Source organism: Rhinopithecus roxellana, chromosome 9, assembly GCF_007565055.1.
Source record: "Rhinopithecus roxellana isolate Shanxi Qingling chromosome 9, ASM756505v1, whole genome shotgun sequence".
In the NCBI taxonomy this organism is placed as follows: Eukaryota; Metazoa; Chordata; class Mammalia; order Primates; family Cercopithecidae; genus Rhinopithecus; species Rhinopithecus roxellana.
In genome coordinates this window covers 591776-616115 of record NC_044557.1, presented here as the reverse complement: position 1 = coordinate 616115, position 24340 = coordinate 591776, and the positions used below count along the sequence as shown (strand labels likewise).

At 46.9% G+C, this 24340-nt stretch overlaps 1 long non-coding RNA gene across 1 annotated transcript; it reads right to left on the bottom strand.

Moving 5' to 3' along the window:
- Positions 1–290: 290 nt before the first annotated feature.
- Positions 291–16607, bottom strand: LOC104679660. The gene is made up of 3 exons (XR_750353.2): positions 16193–16607; positions 6836–6966; positions 291–717 (listed from the first exon to the last, which is right to left on the bottom strand). It is a non-coding gene; the product is annotated as an uncharacterized LOC104679660 (long non-coding RNA).
- Positions 16608–24340: the final 7733 nt, after the last annotated feature.

Sequence of the window (24340 nt, the reverse complement as noted above, 5' to 3'; positions counted from 1 at the left end):
TATACCTCAATGGATATTTACAATACAGATTTCATAAAGCTTTATTGAATACGGTCTATGTATCAGCCCCAGTACCTTACTTTTTCTTATTTTATGTAATCTTTAGGTCAGCCCTTTGAGTTCAACTCCATTTTAGAGGAGAAAGGTGAAGCTTAGAGAAATTAAGAGATTGTCTAAGATCACGAAGATGATAAATTGCAAAGGCAGAGTTCAAATGATCCCAAGTCTACTTCTTTTTTATACTGAATGAGTTAGAAAATGATTCAATTTCACACACACACACACACACACACACACACACCACATTTATTTCACATGGAACCTTTCAGGAATGTAGATCAGTGGTCAGAAATTGTGAGACTTTTCTAATTAAATTGGGCCAGTTCATTTTGCAGTTGTAGGTTGAAGCAGGTTAAAAAATACTCTCACCTAGCAATCCATAGTTTTCTATTTCTATTGCTGTTTGTTGGGTCCTCTTATCAAGAAAATTGTTAGTGAGAATGTCATTCCAAAGAGAGAAGAGACCCCTTCTTTCACAATTAGGGATTTTTAAGTCAATTTCACAATTAGACTTTTTAAGTCAATAACCAGGTTAACTCCAAAGGATTCAGGCAACTCTTAAAATCTTTTGCTTCAGTTCAGTTCAGTATCACAAGAGTGGAAGTTGCTGGAAAAAGTTTCTGTTTGATTTAAAGTTTATCTTTTTTACTTTAGGCTCTAAAACACGGAATAGAAATAATCTTTTAGAATGTTTGATTCCAGTAAGATTTTGGTGAGCTTATGGGAAGAGGAATGAACTGTATCTTACTTATTAAGGGGGCTCAGAAATTTTTCCTCTTTTCTTTTTTTTCAATTGCAAAAACCCAGGATTGGTGCCTTCTGAGAACAAAAGCATATTTGCCTGGGGCCAATGATGTTTCTTCAAGGCAATTGGGTAAAGGGATCAAAGAGCCATCAGGAAAAAAATTGAGTTCAAAGTCAGCTAAAGGTCATTTTGTGATTACATGTTTTTACAGCTTTATTGAGATATAATCCACATATAATAAACTGTTCATAAAGTCTACAATTTAGTTTTGACTTGCAAACACCTGTGAAGCCATTACCACAATCAGTATGATGAACACATGCATCATGGCTCCAAATTTCCTCATGCCTCTTTGTAATTTCTCCCTCTTACACCCCTTTGGGACACCCCCTTTTCGATTCTCAAAAGACCACTGATCTGCTTTTGCCACTCTAGTGTGCATTTTGTAGAGTTTTATATGCATGGAATTGTACAGTATGTACCCTTTTTAGGGGGGGAGGGTCTGGCTTTTTTGGAAACACAGAATAATTATTTTGAGATTCATCCATGTTGTTGAGTTTATCAAGAGTTCATTCCTTTTTATTGCTGTGTAGTGTTTCGTTGTATAGCTATACAACAATTTGTTTATCCACTCACCTGTTGATAGACAGATAGGTTATTGCCTATGATTTTAATCCAACCCAATTATTTTACTTGTAGAGAAGTCTAAGGAGAAGAAGTCTCCAGAAGGGGGGCTTGGCTAAGGTTCCTACTGCATTTGGAGGATGATGAGAAGAGTAGCCTGTGACCCTGAGATTGTGTTCCAACAAGCCTGGCAGTTGCATTTTGGCTTGGCCTGATGTGCCTGGGATGACCTTTCCTTTGACATCTCTAACCCTCCAACTCTGAATTTATAGTAACATTAGGAATTTTTTTTTAAAGATTGTATGAAATTTTATCTACATATACTTATCTACACATCTCTCCATGTCATTGATAGACTTCTTTTTTGCTATACATAAAAGAAACCTTGTATACAGCGGTGTGAGTCTCAGAGGATAAGGTAACCCATGTTTATTCTAGGCCAATCTTTTTTCACCTGGTTTCTTAATCTCATCCCTCCTCTCTCCTCAGGGACCTAGAGCCTTTAATTATCTCCTCTTTCTACCAGTTCTTTAGCCACAGCCTATAATCTTGTGCAATTTCTCCACGCCCTTCCCTCTAAGCCTCTCCGTTGATCCTATGTAAGCCTCTAGTTCTTACCTGATTTGTCTCCTTCTCTTTGAGCAAAGTTTCTTGAAAAAGTAGTCTACACTTGATGTCATTACTTCCTCACTTTCCATTCCCTTGTTCTTAACCCTTCAGTCGCTTTCTCTGATGCACGTGGTGCTGTTGATTGGTTCCCTGAATTCTTAGACTCTTCCTCTCTTGGCCTCTGTGAATGATTCCCTCCCTCCTGGGTTTCTGTCTACTTGTCTGAGTGTTCCTATTTTTAATCTCTGCTTGAACTCATCTTCAACTATTCCTCAGAACTCTGTCCTTGACCTACTGTTCTTCTTTCTTTTCTTTTTTTTTTTTTTTGTGACGGTTTTGCTCTTGTCACCCAAGCTGGAGTACAAGGGGGCAATCTCAGCTCACTGCAACCTCTGCCTCCTGGGTTCAAGTGATTCTCCTGCCTCAGTCTCCTGAGTAGCTGGAATTACAGGTGTCAACCACCATGCCCGGCTAATTTTTGTATTTTTAGTAGAGATGAGATTTTGCCTTGTTGGCCAGGCTGGTCTTGAACGCCTGACCTCAAGTGATCCACCCACCTCGACCTCTCAAAGTGCTGGGATTACAGGGGTGAGCCACTGTGCCCGGCCCCTACTGCTCTTCTTTTCTCTATCTTCTCTTTCTGGAAGGCCTCTTGTGTTCTCCGTATTCTAATTATGTGGTCACTGGTGATGCTCCTAAATGCATATTGATAACCACAAGCTACATACTAGAATACCATTTTTTTGGATTTTGGACAGGGAGAAACGGATCATCTCTAAAACGGAACTCATAGTTCCCTTCAAATATCTTCCTCCCACTAAAGACGCCACCATTCACTCAACCATCCAGGCTAGACACTCAGCCACTGTCTTTAATCTGTCCCATCCATCGTAATTATTCCTTGACCCTGTACTTTCCTCTCCAGGCAGTTCAGGGCTTTATCACCTGGATTATTGTAATAATCTAATGTTAGCCATCTCCTCACCCCCACCTTCCATTTGCCCTTAAATCAGTGTGTTGTCTACAGTGTACCCCATGTGTTCTTTGATGGATACCTTTTCTGCTTAAAAACACCATAATAGGTTTCCTATAGAAAAAAGTTCAAATCCTCTTAACTTTTCATATAAGATTTTTAATGATGTGATCCCCTACCTATACCTGCAGCTTTTATGATCTTATTCTGCAGTCTTTTTTAAATTTTGCTAGACCAGCTCTTATTCATCTATCTTTCTTTCTTTTTTCTTTTTCTTTTTCTTTTTTTTTTCCCTCTGTCGCCCAGACCAGGCTGGAATGTAGTGGTGCAATCTCGGCTCACTGCAACCTCCACCTCCTGGGTTCACGCGATTTTCCTGCCTCAGCACCCCGGGTAGCTGGGATTACAGGCGTGTGCCACCATGCCTGCCTAATTTTTGTATTTTTAGTAGAGACGGGGTTTACACCATGTTGGCCAGTCTGGTCTCGAGCTCTTGACCTCAAGTGATCCAGCCACCTAGGTCTCCCAAAGTGCTGGGATTACAGACATGAGCCACCATGTCCGGCCTTATTCATCTTTGAAGACCCTTCTAAGTGTATCTTATCTGTGTCCACAATATCCTGTGCATTCTTGTCATACAGCACTGATTATAATACACTGAAACATTCTAGTTTTTGTCTGTGCTTCTTACAAGACTGTAAGATCTGCGAGGGCAGGAGCTTTGTCTATTCATTTTTGTACCCGTCCCACCCCCGAAGGTCTAACATAATTCCTGGCATACAATAAGCACTCAATAAGTGTTTGTCAACAAAAATAATAAACATCCCATGACCTTTTAGAATGTAAAAGCGCTGTCAGTTACACCAGCTCATTGAATGCTCGTAATAGTCCATGAAGGTAATAGCACCACAACTCCACTTCACAGATAAGGACACACAGGAGAGAGGGCTTCAACGATTCCTCAAGGTCACAGGCAGATCAACTGATTGTAAATCCAGTATTTTTTTCCCTTACATTTCTGATTTTGGAAAATGTCAGTGTGTTAGGACAGAGATTTAGTTTGACTCTGTAAATATTTATTGAAACAACTATTATCTATGAGCCACAATCCTAAGTGTGAAAGCAATGAAGGAGAGTTGAGAAGACCACTTATGCCTGGTAAGGTTCTAGATACAGTCTCCCTCCCTCCCTTCCTCCCTCCCTTCCTCCCTCCCTTCCTTCTTTCCTTCCTCCCTCTCTCTTGCTCCCTCCCTCGCTTTCTTCATTCCCCCTCTCTCTTTTATTTTATTTACTTAGTTGAGATCCAGGGACTCTGTCACTCAGGCTGGAGTGCAGTGACACAATCGTAGCTCACTGCAGCCTTGAACTCCTCGGCTCAAGTGATCATCCTGTCTCGGCCTCCTGAGTAGCTAGGATTACAGATGCACGCCACCATGCCCGGCTGTATTTCTGTAGAGATGAGGTCTCACTGTGTTATCCAGGACAGGTCTCAAACTCCTGGCCTTGAGCAATCCTCCTGCCTTGGCCTTCCAAAGTGCGGAGATCATAGGTGTGAGCCACCGTGCCTGGCCCTTCCTTCTTTTCTTTCATTCTTTCTTTTTCTCTTTCTCTTTCTCTCTTTTTTCCACGCTGTGGAGTAGAGGGGCTGGCTTGTGCATTGTAGGACATTTAACAGATTCTCTGGCCTCTATCCCTAGATGCTGGTAGCAACACCCCCACCTCATTGTGACAACCAAATATGTCTTCAGGCATTGCCAAATGTCCCCAGTCGTGTGTGCGTGAGACAAATTTGCCCCTAGCTGAGAACCACTGTGGTGTGGATAGACTTAAAAAGGAGGGGATTAAGAATAAGAGGGCAGGCCGGGCGCAGTGGCTCACGCCTGTAATCCCAGCACTTTGGGAGGCTGAGGCGGGCGGATCACAAGGTCAGGAGATCGAGACCATCCTGGCTAACACGGTGAAACCCCGTCTCTACTAAAAATACAAAAAAATTAGCCGGGCACGGTGGCGGGCACCTGTAGTCCCAGCTACTCGGGAGGCTGAGGCAGGAGAATGGCGTGAACCTGGGAGGCGGAGGTTGCAGTGAGCCAAGATTGCACCACTGCACTCCAGCCTGGGCGACAGAGCGAGACTCCGTCTCAAAAAAAAAAAAAAAAAAAAAAAAAAAAAGAATAAAAGAATAAGAGGGCAAGCTTTGCTTCCCAAAGTGTGGCAGGTGTTACATGGATGCAGTTCTGTATGGGCTAAGAGTCAGGGGAGTAGGGGAGGGAGAGAAGGAGATGGTAGGAGTATGTCTGCATGGAAGCAGAGGCCAAAAGGAGTTCTGGAAGAAGAAAGAAGATGGGTGAGTGGTGTTGAAGGGTGGGGTCCTAGAGAACCCATGAGAATAGGAACGTTGGCTTTGTAATGGGAGAGGAAGAAGTGTGTGTGTGTTTGTGTGTGTGTGTGTGTGTGATCGACATCTCAGCTCATCCTACCCAACCAAATTCTAAAGAGGAGAGTCAGTTGTTCTTTGGAAGACCAGACCTGGGGAGAAGCCAGGCTATAAATCCTGGAGGGGAGGACTTTACTGCCACTTAGAAATCAGGCCTGAAACACCCATAATGTTTGTCAGTCCACATTTTAGTGTTCTTAAGTAAGTGTGCAGGGTGTGGGGGATGAAATATGGCAGGTATTTAATTTAAAAAGCCTGCACAGATTTAATGTCTTGATAAAATGTATTAAATCTTTTAAGGTTTTAATGAATCTAGTATGTGTTTCATAAATCAAGAACTCTGCTAAGCCGTCTTCTGGTTTAATAAGAGTAAACTAGGAAATTGCTCTGAGCAGAAGCAAAATACATTTATATCACACTGAAAAGTAATAGATTTTTAAGCTGAGGGGGTCTTTCTGGCCTTTTTATGCTGTTTGCTTATTATGTTGCTCCAATTCCTTCAAATATTAAACCACAGGCAAACATGTGCTTAACCATATCAAGATGTCAACTAGCACAAAGGTAAATATTATTTGTAAGAGAGCAGAAAACAAAGCCAGTATTTCCTTACCCTTAGACCTAGGACCACGTTGATTTCTGCACTGACACCTGGCTTTGTGTATCTAGGCGTAAGGTGGTTGGTTAAAAATCATTATTAACTATTATTAAATCACCTTTCCCAAGTTCTCTCATTCCTCCATCCTCACCCCCTTAGCACATCTGCCAGATTGAAGCCGTGAGTGTATAAAATACTTCTTGAATTTTACAGCTGGCTGTGGAATGGCCTTGTTAAACTTGCTGGCCAGACTGTCCAAAGCAAGTGTTCAGAGATCCTTCTGTCATCTTAAACCCAAGGGCCGAAATGTTCGCTTTCATTCTTTTTCCTTCCTTCCAGCCCCATTGCTCAAACTTGAGTGGGAATGGGAAAGGGGCTTTTGGGGGTGTGGGTGTAACAGATGGGTATCTCTGAGCAGGCTGGGGCTTGCAGCCTCACTACCCAGCTTCCTTGGTGGATGGGCAAGATTCTGGGGTGAGATGGTGGTTCAGAGAGTTGGGGGGAGGTGGTGTTGGAGGAATGAAGGGGGGTGGGGCTTGAACATTCCAGTGTACAAAAGCTGGCAGGGCTTGTGAGCTCTGCAGGGGAGGGAGCGGGCCCGTAAAGCTCAGTGTGGAGAAGCCTGTCCAACCTCATTAGCTGTCATGGGCAACAATACTGATCTGGCAATAGAGGCGATTCCAAACCTGTTGGTCATTAATCACCCGCCTGACAGTTGCGAATGGAAGTGGAAAAACCTCATCCCCCCTCCACCCTTCCCCTCCTCCTGGGCCCAGCTCTGGAGTTTAGAGTTACCTCTTAGTGTATCTGTGGTTCGCGGCTGTGTGCTGGGTCCTTCCCCCTTGGCTTTTTTAGGGGGTTGTTTTCAGCACGGAGAGGCTACAGGTTGGCCAGAGACTGGCAGACAGTGATTCCGGGCACAGAGACTGGGGAGCAAGAAAATGAAAGGTAGTGGCCTCCGGAGTTGGGACCTCGGCTGTGACCCCTCTGGGATCTAGGGCTGGGACTTGGCAAGCTCATGGAGTCAGGGAAGGCTGTCATGAGCACCCAGGCCTCATCTTTCCACACCCGCCCCCTCGTTCCCTGGCACACCCTTCTCTCCCTCCTTCAGCCACTAGGTGCCAACATATTTTCCTTTATGTTCCTTTTCCCTGCCCTTCCCACCCTCCCTTCCCTTCCCTTCCCACCCTCCCTTCCCTTCCCTTCCCACCATTTCCAAATAAGCAGATCCTGCTCGCAGGAAAAGTTTTCATCTCAGTTTTTTCCGTCTCACTCTGAATTTAAGCCTCGTTTCCTTTCTCAGAGGAGCTCGGCTTTTCAGCCCCATCTCTAGCTGTGGCAGAGGGGAAGAGTGATGTTTGGTAATAGTGATATTGATGCTTCATGTGTGAGAGTGCAGTCAGGGCAGTGGGAAGAGAGGCCTGGTCTGCACAGGTGCCTCTGAAATCAATCAACAGGAAGTGCTGCTTAGTTTCTTGGTCTGTCTCTAAGTTTTCTACATAAAGGAGGGAGGAGAGGAGAGATGGAGCAGAGGACATCTACAGACCAGACTAGGATGAGGACTTCTGTCACTCAAGTTTCTTTTTTTTTGAGACTGAGTCTTGCTCTGTCACCCAGGCTGGAGTGCAGTAGCGCGACCTTGGCTTACTGCCTCCGGGGTTCAAGTGATTCTCCTGCCTTAGCCTCCGGAGTAGTTGGGACTACAGGCACCCACCACCACACCCAGCTAATTTTGTCACTCAAGTTTCTTGCATGCTCTTCAGTGCATGTGAGCCAAGTTACATTTAAGAGAGAAGATTCAACTTCTGCTCAGTTTCCTAGGATGTAGAGGGAGCAGGAGTGTAAGGAATTAGCCAGGAATTCCTGAAAGAGTAACGTTGAGATAATTTACACACTTCTTAGCTCTTCTGCTGGGCAGGCATGAGCAAGTAACCTGAGTGCTAACAACCAAGGAAGGAGAGAAATTGCAACAAAAATTGTCAAGTGGTCTACACGAGTCCTCTAGTTTTTCCAAATGTTTCTGCATTCCGTGGGTGCAGATGACCCCTGGCCTTGGCCACATTTGTTGGTGCCTTCTGCTCTCTCCATAGCTTCTCTGACCTCTTGCTACTCATTATAGCATTAGGCAGAGGATGGACACATCTGTCCACAGTTCATCCGTCCAAGCTACCCTGACAAAGACAAATTCCTATGACAAACTCATAGGAACAAAATGGAAAGGAGGGATAGTCACAACTACAGCATTTTAGGCCGGCTTCCCAATTTCTCATATACCCCTTTATCTTTTTGTTTTTTTGAGACAGAGTCTTGCTTTGCCACCCAGGCTGGAGTGCAGTGGCACAATCTCAGCTCACTACAATCTTCGCCTCCCAGGTTCAAGTGATTCTTGTCCCTCAGCCTCCTGAGTAGCTGGGACTATAGCTGTGGGCCCCCATGCCCCGCTAATTTTTGTATTTTTTAGTAGAGATGGGGTTTTGGTATGTTAGCCATATTGGTCTCGAACTCCTGGCCTCAAGTGATCCGCCCGCCTGGGCCTTCCAAAGTGCTGGGATTACAGGCATGAGCCACCATGCCTGGCCTCCTTATGTTTTCTCTAATGCAATGATCTTAATTCCAGCTACACATTAGAATCACTTGGCGATGCCTGGGCTACATTCCCTGATAATCTGATAACATTAGTCTGGGGTAAGGTCCCCAAAAGGAGATTTTTTTTTTGAGTTGGGGTCTCATTCTGTCGCTGAGGCTGGAGTACAGTGGTCTCATTATAGCTCACTGCAGCCTCAAATTCTTGGGCTCAAACAGTCCTCCCACCTCAGCCTCTCGAGTAGCCGGGACTACAGACATGCACCACCACACTTGGCTAATTTGTAATTTTTTTGTAGAGATAGGGTCTTGCTTTGTTGCCCAGGCTGCTCTTGAACTCTTGGGCTCAAGTGACTCCCTCTGCCTCCCAAAGTGCTGGGATTGCAGTCATGAGGCATTGTGCCCGGCCAGGGAATTTTTGTTTTTGAGACAGGGTCTTGCTTTATTACCCAGGCTAGAATGCAGTGGCACAGTCACAGCTCACTGCAGCCTCTACCTCCCAGGCTCAATTGATCCCACCACCTTAGCCTCCTGAGTAGCTGGGACTACAGGCACGTACCACCATGCCCAGCTAATTTTTGTATTTTTAGTAGAGGTAGGATTTTGCCATGTTGCCCAGGCTGGTCTTGAATTCCTGGGCTCAAGTGATCCACCGCTTCAGCTTCTCAAAGTACAGGGATTACAGGGTTAAGCCACTGTGCCCAGTCAGAGATATTTGGGAAAAGCTCTTCAGGTGATACAAGCCTCAGCTTGGGTTGAGAAGACTGGTGTCATATTTGTAAACTCATCATGGCAGTTCACACCATGGTATCTTTGTTTTTGAGGTTTACCTCTCCTGGAAAGCCACCTTCCTTTTTTCTCTGCCTATTGACTAACCACTTGGTGCCACATGTACCAGGTGCCACTACTTGTGCTGTGCTTGGCACTATTTATTTATTGTTTATTTTTTGAGATGGAGTCTCGTTCTGTCACCCAGGTTGGATTGCGGTGGTGCAAGCTCAGCTCACTGCAACCTCTGTCTCCCAGGTTCAAGCGATTCTCCTGCCTCTGCCTCCTGAGTAGCTGGGACTACAGGCATGCACCACGCCTGGTTAAGTTTTTTGTATTTTTAGTAAAGATGGGGTTTCACCGTGTTGGCCAGACTGGTCTTGAACTCCTAACCTCAGGTGATCCACCCACCTCAGCCTCTCAAAGTGCAGGGATTATAGGCATGAGCCACTGTGCCCAGCCCTTGTCCCTGTTTAGAAGAGAGAAGCAAAAGATGTGGTTCTTTGCTGGGGAAATGACACACACACACACAGAACAGTTCTATGTAAAGGCTAAATGATCTGAAACAAAATATAGGAGCTACAGGGGCTCAGAGGAGGGCTGGAGTAATCAGGGAAAGTGGTGAGGAGGAAGGGGACTTGGGTGGATAGCATTTAGGTAAGTGTGCAGGAAAGGTGGGGGACTTAAGGCAGAGGGCCAGCGTGAGCAGATGAGTAGAGGCTGGAACAGCACGGCCTGTGCTGGGGACAAGGAGAGGGTTTGCTTGACTAGATGGGAGGCTCAGCTCAGGTCCTTTCTCCTCCTGCAGCCAGCACTCATCTGTCCAGGGTTCCTGCAGCATCACTGCAAGTTCCACTTAGTCCTGGACTGCTGTGTACTGCTCAGTCACTTTCATGTGTATGTCACTAGTTATCTCAATCAGATATAAAGCAACTGGAAGGCAGGGAGTATACTTTATATAAGTTGGGACTTATTCAACACAATGCAATGCAATTCAAGTCAATTCGATTTGATGCAATCCAATCCAATTCAATTCAACATGTTTTTATTGAGTACCAGCTATGCGCCTGTTCTAGGCTTTTGAAACTTAATTAAACAGACAAAGATACTGGGCTTCCTGAGCTTAGTTCTCACAGGAGCATACAGACAAAAAGATATACTATAAATAATATTAGATAAATTAGATATTATGGTAGAAGGTGATAAACACCAGGGAAGAAATGAGAAGAAGGCCAGGGTCCTGGGGCTAAGGAGTGAATGTGTCCGTGCATGTCTGTGTGTCATTAAATGGAAGTTATTAACTGGAAGGTATTAAGCAGAAGACATTATGAAAAGAAGGCACTATTAATAGAGGTATTAAATAGAAAGTCAGAGTATGTCTCATTGAGAAGGTGATAATTTACCAAAAACATAAAGGAAATGATGGGGCTGGCCAAGTGGATTTTTGGAAGAGAAGTTTCCAAACAGAGGACAGCTAGAGAATGGTCCTAAATAGGAGCATCCTAGTGTGTTTGAGGAACGGCAGGGAGGCCATGTGGTTGGAGCCAAAGCTGCTGAAGGAGACGGTGGGGTGGAAGGAGATTGGAGAGGGCCCAGGGAGCTAGGTCTTAGAAGCTGCCCTGTGGACTTTGGCCACTCCTCCAAATGAGATGGGAGCTCTCGCGGGTTTTCAAACCAACGAGCAACTTCTGTTTCTAAAAGATCTTTTGGCTGCAGTGTTGAGAATAGATGATGGGAGTTGGGAGGTGGAGAGTAGGACCAGGGTAGAAGAAGATCTGTCAAGAGACTGATTTTTACAGACACAGCTGAACCTATGCAACTCAGAGAAAGAAGACCTTCAGTGGATTCATGTTGGAAGGCCACACAGGACTATCATGTGCTCATTAAGAACTTCATTATAAGACACACATTATTTAGATTTTTGACCTGACTGAATAAGCCTGATCATCCAGCTTATTCACCAGGGCTGGCTTCAGGAGAGACATTTCCCCTGCTAATCACCACATAAAGATTTGTAATTGTCAATTAAAAATCTGATGGTTTAAAGATAGCGTTCAAAACGTTCCAAAGAGTTTTGAGCAACACAACATATTAGAATGAGTGTATAACCTTCCAAAGGGACATTTCAAATGGGACAATATTTATTTTGATATCTAAGTTCTGCTATGTTTACTTTAAAAATTTTAGTACTTTATAGTATCTCTTCTGTGTTCTCTAACTATTGAGTAGAGGGTTGGCATTCAGCACACAGTATACTTAAGAAGAGCCTGGGGAATGGAATTAAGCCTTGGGCATGTTGATATGTGTTTATTTGCAAGGCAGTATTAAAAATTCCATTTGAATTTCCAAATACAACTAATTTTGAGGGACCAAACTACTTTTTTTCCTTGAAAGAAGTAAGATATATTTAAAAGAGGTTCTTTCCCTTCCCCTCCTAAGAAGCAAAGGTACTACTTTTCTGTTAAGCTTCTTACTAGTCCACTTAAATGAATGAGCAGCCAGGGGGGTTATCAGTCTGTCCCCAAGTCAACAACATTACTGAGCAGCTTCTGTGGGTGTTAGTTATTGAGAGGGGATTTAAAAAATAGAGAGGCTAGGTGCAGTGGCTCATGCCTGTAATCTCAGCACTTTGGGAGGCCAAGGTGGGCAGATCACCTGAGGTCAGGAGTTTGAGACCAGCCTGGCCAACATAGTGAAACCCTGCCTCTACTAAAAATACAAAAATTAGCCCGGCATGGTGGTGCACACCTGTAAGCCCAGCTACTCAAGAGGCTGAGGCAGGAAAATCACTTGAACCTGGGAGGCGGAGGTTGCAGAGAGCCAAGATCACGCCACTGCACTCCAGCCTGGGTGACAGAGCGAGATGCTATCTCAAACAACAACAATAACAACAAAAAAACCAAAAAACAGCAACAAAAAACCACCTCCATTTTGCCCTCATGTTGCTCCCAATCTGGCAGGGAAAACAGACCATGAAACAAAACAACACTAGAAGGACACATACTGCTGGGGGATTAGAGAAAAGAAGATTCTTGGCCAGGTGTGGTGGCTCATGCCTGTCATCCCAGCACTTTGGGAGGCCAAGGCAGGAGGACTGCTTGAGGCCAGGAGTTTGAGATCAACCTGGGCAACACGGGAAAACCCAGTTTCTACAAAAATATCCAAAAAGTTAGCCAGGCGTGGTAGCACATGGCTGTAGTCTCAGCTACTTGGGAGGCTGAAGTGGGAGGATCTCTTGAGCCCAGGAGGTCGAGGCTGCAGTGAGTGGTGATTGCACCACTGCACTCCAGCCTGGGTGACAGAGCAAGACTCTGTCTCAAAAAAATAAATAAAACTAAAAAAGAAAAGGAGACTCCTTATTCCTCTGTGTGTCATATATATGTGTAGTTTTAAACCTTTTCAGTGTTTTATAATATCCATGATCTTATTTCATTTAGGCCCAGTGATAATTCTCTGAAATAAAGTCACAGAGTCACAGCTGCAAAGGACCTCAGAGATCATCCATTTTATCCAATCCCTTGATTCTATATGGAGGAAACCGAGGCACAGATATGGGAAGTGCTTTGTCATGGTCACACAGAAGCAGAGGAGCTGGAACGGGAACCGGGGGCCCTTGGTTCTATCCACATTCTTTCCTACACTTTCAGAATGGGGAGGGCGATTGGATTGAGGACACAGGAGCATTTAATGAAGCCGAGGGGAGCCCAGGTGGGGACAAGGTGATGGTTCAGGCCGAGGATTTGGGAGGTGGGATCACTGCAGGGACATCCGGAGGCCCAGAGTCACAAGGGGAAACATTAGCTTTTAATTATCATTTTCTGAGGCTGCCCCTCCCACAGTTAGGGTGTCTGGAGCGGGGGTATCAAGCGGGCAAGGAATGCCTGCTGGAATGAAGGCGGCCAGCGGTCATTACAGGGGGCCTCAGTCATGAACGGAATTCCTCAGCGTGGGGTGCTGATGTTCCAACCACTGGCTGGGAACAAAGACCTGCACGTGGGACACCCCAGGAGCAAGGTGCTTGCCCCTTCCTGTGACCCGAGCCCTCCAGCGCATGGGTGGCGAAGCATTGCAGAGCCACCCAGGACCTTTCAGCTGCGGCCAGGCCCAGGCCCAAGTGCTCAGGCCCAATAATGTCCTGCTGTCCTGCCACACCCCATGCCCCAAGGTGTCCCAGCCCTGTTTCAGGGGCCATGCAGGGAAGTGAGGCAGGGAAGGCATGGGGAACCCTGGTCTCCTGGGAGGAAAGGAGACCCAGTAGCATTTATTATTTTAGTTTAGTTTTTTAGAGATAGGACCTCTAAATCCAACTAATTAGCAAACTCATACACAATTTTTTTTTTTTTTTTTTTTTTTTTGAGATGGAGTCTTGCTCGGTCACCCAGGCTGGAGTGCAGTGGCGCAATCTCGGCTCACTGCAACCTCTGCCTCCTGCGTTTAAGCGATTCTTCTGCCTCACCCTCCCGAGTAGCTGGGATTACAGGTGCTTGCCACCACGCCAGGCTAATTTTTTGTATTTTTAGTAGAGACAAGGTTTCACCATGTTGGCCAGGCTGGTGTTGAACTCCTGACCTTCGGCGATTCTCCTGCCTCGCCCTCCCAAAGTGCTGGGATTATAGGCGTGAGCCACCGCGCCTGGGCTCTATGCAATATATATATATATTTTTAAACAGAGTTTTGCTCTTGTTGCCCAGGCTGGAATGCAATGGTGTGATCTCGGTTCACCGCAAACTCCACCTCCTGAGTTCAAGCAATTCTCTTGCCTCAACCTCCCGAGTAGCTGGGATTATAGGCATGCGCCACCACATCCAGCTGTTTTTTGTATTTTTAGTAGAGATGGGGTTTCTGAGGTGATCTTCCCGTCTCAGCCTCCCAAAGTGTTGGGATTACAGGCGTGAGCCACCGCACCCAGCCACAATGATTTTTTAAAAAAATCATAATATATATTTAAAATAGAGAAAAAGTAGAAATAGCCTAAGAGTATCATGCAGTCATCAAAATGCTGAGGCTGTATGGAAAAAAAAGCTTAAAACATAATGGTTAGCAAAAAAAGCAGAATATTATATATACAGTGTTATATACATATATATGTATACACACACACATATGCCATGGTCATATATATATTTATAAATATAAATATATATGCATATAAAAATATAAATATATATTAAAATATAAGTATATAATATATAAATATAAATATATATATAAAAAAACATACTCTATTTTTTTTTTGAGTCAGGGTCTCACTCTGTCTCCCAGGCTGGAGTGCAATGGTACAGTCACGGCTCACTGCGGCCTCAACCTCCTGGGCTCAAGCAGTCATCCAACCTCAGGCTCCGGAGTAGCTGGGACTTCAGGCATGCGTCACTGCACCTGGCAATTTTTTTTTGTTTTAATAGCGATTGGGTCTTGGGATGTTGTCTACACTGGCCTTGATCTCCTGGCCTCAAGCAATCCTTCTGCCTCAGGCCTCCCAAAGCACTGGGATTACAGGCATGAACCATCACACCTGGCTGTGTTTCTTGTAGTAGCAAAGTGGACACATGTTGGGACTACTAGACACCAGGTCAGGCCTGGCTTTTGTGTGTGGCTTCTTGACCATGGCATTTACAGCAGCACTCCTCACACTTGAACTTTACTTAGGGGATTTTGTCAAAATGCAGATTTAGAGTCATGGATCGGGATGAGGCCTGTGAGTCTACATTCCATTTTAACAAGTTTCATTTTTTGGCTGGGCGCTGTGGCTCAAGCCTGTAATCCCAGAACTTTGGGAGGCTGAGGTGGGCAGATCACTTGAAGCCAGGAGTTTGAGACCAGCTTGGTCAACGTGGTGAAATCCCGTCTCTATGAGAAATACAAAAATCAGCTGGGTGAGGTGGTGCACGCCTATAGTCCCAACTACTTGGGAGGCTGAGGCACAAGAATCGCTTGAACCCATTAAGTGGAGGCTGCAATGAGCCTGGGCCACTGCACTCTAGCCTGGGTGATATAGCAGACTCTGTCTCAAAAAAAAGTTTTATTTTTTGATTGACACCTAATAATTGTACATATTTGTGATGTACAATTGATGTACCATGTGATATTTTGATAACTGCATACAATGTGTCATGATCAAATCAGGGTAATCTGCATATCCATCACCTCAAACATTTATCATGTCTTTGTGTTGGGAACATTCCAAATCCTGTCTTGTAGCTATTTGAAAATATACAATACATTCTTGTTAATGGTCATCACCCTACAGTGCTATAGAACACTAGGATTTATTCCTGCTCTCTCCTATGTAGCTGTAACTTTGTGTCTGTTAGCCAACCTCTCCCTCCCCAATCCCTGCCCTCCCCACGCCTCTAGCGACCACAGTTCTACTGAGTGCATTTCTAAAGGGCTTCCAGGCTGAGCACGGTGGCTCATGCCTGTAATCCGAGCACTTTGGGAGGCTAAGGCCGGTGGATCACCTGAGGTCAGGAGTTCCAGACTAGCATCGGCAACATGGTGAAACCCTGTCTGTACTAAAATACAAAAAAAATTAGCCGGGGGTGGTGGTGCATGTCTGTAATCCCAGCTACTTGAGAGGCTAGGCAGGATAATTACTTGAACCCAGGAGGCAGAGGTTGCAGTGAGCTGAGATTGTGCCATTGCACTCCAGCCTTGGCGACAAGAGCAAAACTCTGTCTCAAAACAGAATAAAATAACATAAAGGGCTTCCAGGTAATGGTGACACTACTGGTTTGAAAGCCATACTTAGAGGAATGAGCCTTTCAAAGGAGTCCGTGGGAATGAATTCATCCCAAACCTCACCTGAATAAAGGTCTCAGTGCTTTCCACTGAGGGTTCCAGTTTTCGGACCCCTTTGCATGCTCCCCACCTTTTCTGGATGCTTGGGTCCCCGCTGACCCCTCCAAGCACTTGTGGCCCTCACTGTCTGCTCTGCTCGCTTGGTCCCTCAGCATCCCACGTCTCTGCTGCTTTGAGTGCCTTTGTTATGAACACTTCCTGCACAAGGTGGCCGGCTACCTGTGCCTCACTTGCTTCTCTTCTGGTAAGGTCCAGCCACGACACTGTGGGGACAGCCAGGATCCCACGAACACTGATTCCTTGACTCCATCTGCCCTTGTGCAGCCAACAGCTCCTTTCCTGGGCCCTGTCACCTTGCTCAGTTGGCCCAGAGAGCCCCTGCTGGGCCAGTCTCTCTGTCCCTATTGCCTGGGACTCTGTTTTTAGAACAATAAGGTGAATTCTGTTCATCTCCTAAGAAAGCGTTGAGTTCCGGAATGGGGGAAACATACTTCTCTCTTGGCAGAGGAGGAACCACCCAGTCAGGCGGGCCAAAGCCCCATTGATCAGAGTCCAGTGAAAAAGTGCCTTCTCAGGAGCCCTGGATGCTGGCCCACTTCAAGACAACTTCTTCTTTCAACTTCCTTTCATGTGCTTTAACTTCACAAACATGCCAGTTTCCAGCTGCTCCTCAGAGACAGCGGTGGTGATGGTGGTGGGAAGGACACCGAGGCAGGGGTCAGATGGAGCGGGGTGGGGAGGGTGGTGGGGGGAGGTTTCACCCTATTAGGGACATTTCTGTTGGGGACCAAGGTTATATCGCAGATGACTCATGCGATAACACGGTTACATGCATTAAAATATAGATGCCCACAAAGGGCACAATTACTCACAGAGACCTCGCCCCTTTCTTTTGCTCTTTATATCTCTCTGTTCTCTCTCTCTCTCTCTCCCCTCCCCTTCTCTCTCTCTCTCTCTCTCTCTCTCTCTCTCTCTCTCTCACACACACACACACACACACACACACACACACACACACACACACAAATACTTAACCAATTAAGTCCGTCGAGTGCTATTTGCAGATGATGGTGTGGAATTGTGCTGGAGTTGTGTCCGGCCTCATTAAATGTCAGGATTAACAATACAGCAGTTGGCAATCAAGGCTGCTCTGTGGCTGTTAGTCATTAATCACCATCTGACAGTCCTGAATTGGAAACGAGGAGCCTGTTCACATGTGCTCTGTGTACCTAGTTACCCTCTTGGTAATCAGTCTCGGAAAAGTTTTCTTTGACTCCCTGCCTGCAAGGGCCTCTGTCCTGGCAAGGAGGCACAGGGTCACTGGGCTTTCTACCCTCTGCTCCTCCTCCTCCTGCTCCTCCTCCTCCTCACTGGGAAAAGAAGTTGAGGTCCTGAAAAAACAAGGGGAGAGAGAAGCGTATTGTTTTTGGCCTGCTCTTTCCCTCTTAGGCCTGTTTTATGTAGCCTTGTTTTTATATTCTGGCCCAATGGCCAGGAAAATTCTTTTTCTCCCTGAAGAAATCCTAAAAGACAGCAGGGAGCTCAGTCCTGTTCCAAGAGGTGCTGGGGTAAGTTTGTAAAGTGCGATCCTTCCCCAGCTGCTCAGATGTGGACCTATCTCTGGGAGAAGGCCCACTTGACTCATTTCAGGTATTGCTTTCAGCAACTTGGGCCTGACTTTGGGCAGGTCTTCTGGATCCCTCTGCGAAATTGAGAGGAAGGACTAGTTTCTCTTTGGGGTCCATTCTCAGGACCTTGCTTTATTCATTCATTCATGCATTCAAGAAATATCTATTGAGAACCCGTTACCTGCCAGGCACAGACTGGGCACGGAGGCTACAGCAGCGAACACATAGGCAAAGCCTGTGCCCTCATGGTGGTTGCCTTTGCGGGGGAGATAAGCATCTGCCACAGAACCCCATACTGTGGCAGGGAAGCACTCGAGCCCTGGACTCTCACTGTGCATTGCCTGGCTGCCAGGCCTTCCCAGGGTGTCAATCCTGAAGCTGCCCTTCCTGGGAAAATGTTCTTATTTCAGAGCCTGCCTGACCTGGCTCCTTCTTCCATTCAATGGTCTGTCTCATTCCCTTCAGATGCTGCCTCTGTTTTTCTAGAAGCTGGCTATTCCCAAACATGTTGGGGGGACACTGATGTATTAAAAGGGCTGTCTTCTCCCTCCATCCCTTTCCTGGGCATGGATTATGGTGTTTTTTTTAGGATTTAATTCCTTAACTCCAAGGACTGACTCGAGGGCATCATTTCAGCTGCCATGGCGAGTTGGTAGAGATGGAGGTCACTGACCACCCTGTGCCCAGGGGGTCCTCTCTGCCTACCTCTAGGGTTTGTAGCCATGCCTAGAGTCCTTAGTGTGAGTCCTCTTCCCCCAGGACCTTCCTTCCTGTTCTGGACAGGGGAGGCTGACTGGAGAAGAAAGTATTCTGCAATAGCCAGGCCTTGGGCCCTCAGTAGATGGCATGCCGTCTTCCTCTCCTTCCTGATCATGGCTACCTCTTTCTTTTCTTTCCCTTCTTTCTTTCTTTCCTTCCTTCCTTCCTTCCTTCCTTCCTTCCTTCCTTCCTTCCTTCCTTCCTTCCTTCCTTCCTTCCTTCCTTCCTTCCTTCCTTCCTTCCTTCCTCTCTTTCTCTCTTTCTTTCTCTCTCCTACCTTCCTTCCTTCCTTCTTTCCTTCCTTCCTCTCTTTCTTTCTCTGTTTCTCTCTCTCTCCCTCCCTTCCTCCCTGCCTTCTTTTCCTTCTTTTTCTTCTTTTCTTTCTATGGGAAGACTCCCACAAGATGCTCTTGTCACCCAGGTGGGAGTGCAGAGGCGCATTCTCAGCTCACTGCAACCTCCGCCTCCTGGGCTCAAGCAATTTTGCCTCAGCCTCCGGAGTAGCTGGGATTACAGGCGCCCACCATCAGGTCTGGCTAATTTTTGTATTTTTAGTGGAGACGGGGTTTCACCATGTTGGTCAGGTTGGCCTGACCTCCTGACCTCAGGTGATCCGCCCGCCTCAGCCTCCCAAAGTGCTGGGATTACAGGCGTGAGCCACGGTGCCTGGCCTCTGATTACAGTTTCTATTATTTCTCCTTTACGTTTCACCCCCCAGGTCTCTTCCCTCACCCAACTGATGACTTCAGTTCAAAGGCATTGACACAGGTTTTAGCCCTTTAGTGGTTTTCAATGACTGGAACACTGCAAGCATTTGTAGAGGCCCCACCGCATGACTGGCACTGTCCCAGGCACAGAGGACACACAGAGGAATAAAATGACTTTCTTGCCTTTAAGTAACATATGGCCCAGTGGAGGGAGAGGAGAGGCACTCCCAAAGAGAACTGTCAAGGAGATAAGGAGTTCAGGATATACAAACCAAGGGGAAACTGCGACTTCTCAGGGTAAAAATGAGAGCCGTGACTATGTGAGGAGGGGAGCTGAGGAAGAAGGAGCAACTCACTGCCAGAGCTCAGTGTCCAGGAAACAGTGAGTGGTTGCGCTTGGCTCCTGTCATGTGTTCTGGTAGGGGCAGTGGAAAGATACGTCCGGGACATCTGGAGAGGACTCAAGTACTAGGTGTAAAATTTGGCCCTATTAGACAATGCGGAGCCGGTGAAGGCCTATGCACCTCCAAAAGTAAGAAGCATGCTCTTGTATATTTCATTAAACACTATCTTTCTGGAAGAGAGAAGGCTTGAGTTGCTCTCCAGCTTCACACTCCCAACAAGAACCTTGTACTTACAAACTGATTTGTGTGATGATGATTTGAATTTTTGTCTCCATGAGCAACTGTCCACACCATAGCTGTAGGAGTTGGACAAGTTAAGGCTCTTTCCTGGGGCTGCCCTGAAACTCACTGAGAGATCCCATCCTGTACAGACTCAGTCTCTGTTCCCCCACTCCCTTGCCTTGGTGCTCAGATGCCATGCCTTGACCACCCCGGTTTTTTTTTTTTTTTTTTTTGAGATGGAGTCTCACTCTGTCACCCAGGCTGGAGTGCACTGGCACGAACTCGGCTCACTGCAACCTCTGCCGCCAGTGTTCAAGCGATTCTTTCACCTCAGACTCCTGAGTTGCTGGGACTATAGGTTCACGCCACCACGCCCAGCTATTTTTTGTATTTTTAGTAGAGATGAGGTTTTACCGTGTTGTCTAGGCTGGTCTCGAACTCTGACCTCAAGTGATCAGCCCACCTTGGTCTCCTAAAGTGTTGGAATTATAGGCATGAGCCATTGCACCTGGCAACCTGGACCACCCTTGGCTTCCTTTCCCACTCCCAGCTCGTCCCTCTTCTGGTTCCTCCTGGGCTTTGCTGAGTTACTGAATTTTGTTCTTCCATGAAGGTACAGCTAAAAGGGAAATCACCTTCATGACAGGGGAATCTGCCCGGGGTTCATGTGTGGCTTTCCCCAGCTTGACACACTCTTCTCTCTGTACCTGGCTAACCGCACTCACCCATCAGACCTCAGCTTCAATGCCACATTCCTAAAGAGACTCTTCCTGACTTTAATCAGTAGGGGTCCCTTGTTGTACCCTCTCTGTGTGCACTACACAACACTTTGTACTTTTTCTTTGTCTCTACTACAACTTATAATTGTATATTGATTTGTTTACTTTTGTCTCCTTATTAGTCTGTAAGCTCCATGAAGGCAGGAGCTGCATGTCTTTTCTCTCACTATTATAGCCCCAGAATCTAGCCCAGTGCCTGGCATGTAGTAGATGCTCAGTAAATGGTACTGAACAAATGAATGGGTGGTCTTGGGTCCATCTGTGGGCTGGATGATCTCAGAGCTGGTTGGGCATCTATCCAGTAGCTTGGGGTGGGGAAACCATAGAATTTCTCCCTTTCTCTACCTTTCCATCTCTCTCTCTTCTTCCTTCCTTCCTTCTTTCCTTCCTTCCTTTTTTTTTTTTTTTTTAAATGAGACGGAGTCTCGTTCTGTTGCCCAGGCTGGAGTGCAGTGGCATGATCTCGGCTCACTGCAAACTCCACCTCCCTGGTTCATGCCATTCTCCTGCCTCAGCCTCCTGAGTAGCTGGGACTATGGGCGCCCGCCACCTCACCTGGCTATTTTTTTTTATTTGTATTTTTATTAGAGATGGGGTTTCACTGTGTTAGCCAGGATGGTCTTGATCTCCTGACCTTGTGATCTGCCCGCCTAGGCCTCCCAAAGTGCTGGGATTACAGGCGTGAACCACCATGCCTGGCCTCCTTCCTTCCTTTTTTAAAAACTGAAACAGGGTCTTGCTCTGTCACCCAGGCTGGAGTACAGTGATGCAATCATAGCTCACTGCAGCCTTGATGTCCTGGGCTCAAGTGATCCTCTTGCATAAGCCTCTAGATTAGCTGAGACTACAGGTGCATGCTACCACACTCAGATAACAAAAAAAATTTTTTTCTAGAGATGTGGTCTTTCTATGTTGTCCAGGCTGGCCTTGAACTCCTGACCTCAAGCAATCCTCCCTCCTTGGCCTCCCAAAGTACTGGGATTACATGTATGAACCACTGCACCTGGCCATCTTTCTTTCTTTTTTCTTTCTTTCTCTCCCTTTCCATAAGGGACAGGGAGAGAAAAAAATGGGGAGTGAGGAGCATAGGCTCTTGGGAAGCCTCCCTCATGGCCTGGCCATGTGGGTGACAACCCTATAACAGTGACCCACCTTCTCCTCTGACAGAGGTACCCTGGGCTTGAAAAAGAAATCTATGAATGTTCCAAAAAGAAACAGCAAGTTCTGAACCCCACTTGCCCTCCACCCACCTATTCCCAAAGGATGCTGAGCTTGAAACCCCAAAGAAGTTGTGGGCACCATGCTTTTCCCTAAGTATGAATGAGCTGCTGGCTGCTGGGAAAACAGGGAAACAAGCGGGTGGGGGAACAGAGTCTAGAGCAGGGGTGGTTTAAGGAACCAGCAAAGACGGAAAGTTAGCATTAAGAGTGCATGGGAGAGTTGGGTGTGGTGGCTCATGCCTGTAATCCCAGCACTTTGGGAGGCTGAGGCAGGTAAATCATTTGAGCTTGAGACCAGCCTGGCCAACATGGTGAAATCCCGTCTCTACTAAAAATACAAAAATTAGCCGGGCATAGTGGCGCATGCCTGTAATCCCAGCTACTTGGGAGGCTGAGGCAGGAGAATTGCTTGAACCCGGGAGGTGGAGGCTGCAGTGAGCTGAGATTGGGCTGCTGCATTGCAGTCTGGGTGACACAGCTAGACTGCCTCAAAAAAAAAGGGGTGCATGGGAGAACACCCTCATCTCCTTACTCCTCTTTCAAAGTGCTCTCCCTGCTGAGTGGCTTGAGGGGTGTAAATGAGAGTGGAAGGAGACACAGAAGTGGGCGTAGCTCTCAAGGTACGTGGGGGCAAGAGAGGCTCTTCACCCTAATAGTGACTCTCAACCCAGGCTGGTATCACCGCCAAGGGCGTCTGGATTATTCTGATGGTCCTCATGGTTGAGAGGCATTACAAGAAATTGGTGTCTTGAGACTAAGAATGCTAAACCTTCTACCCTGCACAGAAGGGTCCTGCTCAATACAGAAGTGTCTTGCCCAAATATCAAGAGTGTCTCCTTTGAGAAATACTGTGGGGTAAGTGAAAAACAGGGACTTTGATGCTGTATCCCTTTGGGGCCTTAGACACTCCATGGTTTCTGTCCCTAGAGCTCCTGAGTTGCATAGAGAGAAAGTCGAGAGGCCTGTCCCTGACCATCAGGGCATGGGACGTACGCTGAAGGAGAGCCTGGGTCACCGTCCCCTTCTGTTCCTTCTCCACCCTCCCTTAGCGCCCCGCCACTCTGCACAGATTTCTGGCAGGCCTGGCTCACTCAGCCAGGCCTCACTCAGCTGTGATGCCTAACTTTTTCCATATGCAAAGGCTGCTCCACTTCAGAAACACGAGAGAGGGCCGCGGGAGATGCACAGCCAGAGGGGCTGTGGTAGAGGTGAGGGGCGCCCTGGGGAATGGGAAAGGTTTTTTGGGGGGTGTCACCATGAGGGGAAGTGCTGGGGGAAGTCCACAGCAACACGTTCTAGCCTGTTTGGAGGCCGGCTGTTGGCACCAGGAGAAATCCATCCCGCAGAGCCAACCCTCATTAATCATCCGGGCGGCTGAACTGCCAGCTCCTTTCAAGATCTTTCAAGAAGGGTTTTCACCCAAAATAGAGTTGAAAATGTGCTGGGCCCTACTCAGAATCTCATCAGTCTGGGCATTATGGGAAGTGTCAGGCGGACTGTGACAGACAAGGCCCACTCTGTTCAAGGGGTCCTGACTCCCACAGCCTGTCATATCAAGCGCCTGATCAAATTTGACAGCTTCATTTGTACCTACAGAATAGATAAAAGGGGCTGTTCATTGAAACAAATGGAGGGGAAGGGGTGGGGGAGGGAAGGGAGGTGAGAGTGAGAGGGAACGTGTGTGTGTGTGTGTGTGTGTGTGTGTGTTGGGGGAAGAATGGCATTGGGGAAGGGGCAGGAAGGGGAAGATTATGGTGAGGGGCAAGAGGTGCCAAGAAGGATTCTGTCTAAGATAATTTTCTTCTCCAATACTTTCAAAGAAAGGAGCGGGGTCAGGGGTAGCAGGTGAGTATCGAGAGGGGATGGAAGCGAAGGCCCCACCTGTTAGTGTGACCATCATGAGGCTCCTGAGACCTCCTCTCTGTGCTGTGTGCCCTGAAGGAGTCACAGAGCCAGGAGTGTGGGCCCTGGGGACAGGGGAGCCCACGGTGAGTGGCCGGGACTAGGGGAGTCGGACTAGCAAGCATGACACAGGTTTCAATTGCAGGCCCCGTGCTACCTGTGCAGAGAGCCTTACTTTTCTCCGTGGCGGGCTCTGAATTGTGCCCCTTCTCTGCAGTGAGGCTGTTGCCCCTTCTTTCGCCAGGTTGCTGGGTGGCTGCACCTCTGCATGTGGCCCTGAAGACCTGAATTCCTTAAGTTATGCTTAGGGCACCTTTGTGCTGTCTGCACACAGAAGCTGGTTTGTGTGAGTGGGAGAGGTGTCCCCCAATACAGCTTGCACTGTGCCACCTTGGGCCTGGCTCTGGATGCCCCGCTGGCCTCGAAGATCTCTCCTTTCTCCTCTGAGGCTGAGTGAATGATGAGCCCTTCCAGCTCCGAGGGTGCTCTGAACACCTTATACTTTTTGTGGGTCCCCATCACTTGTGATT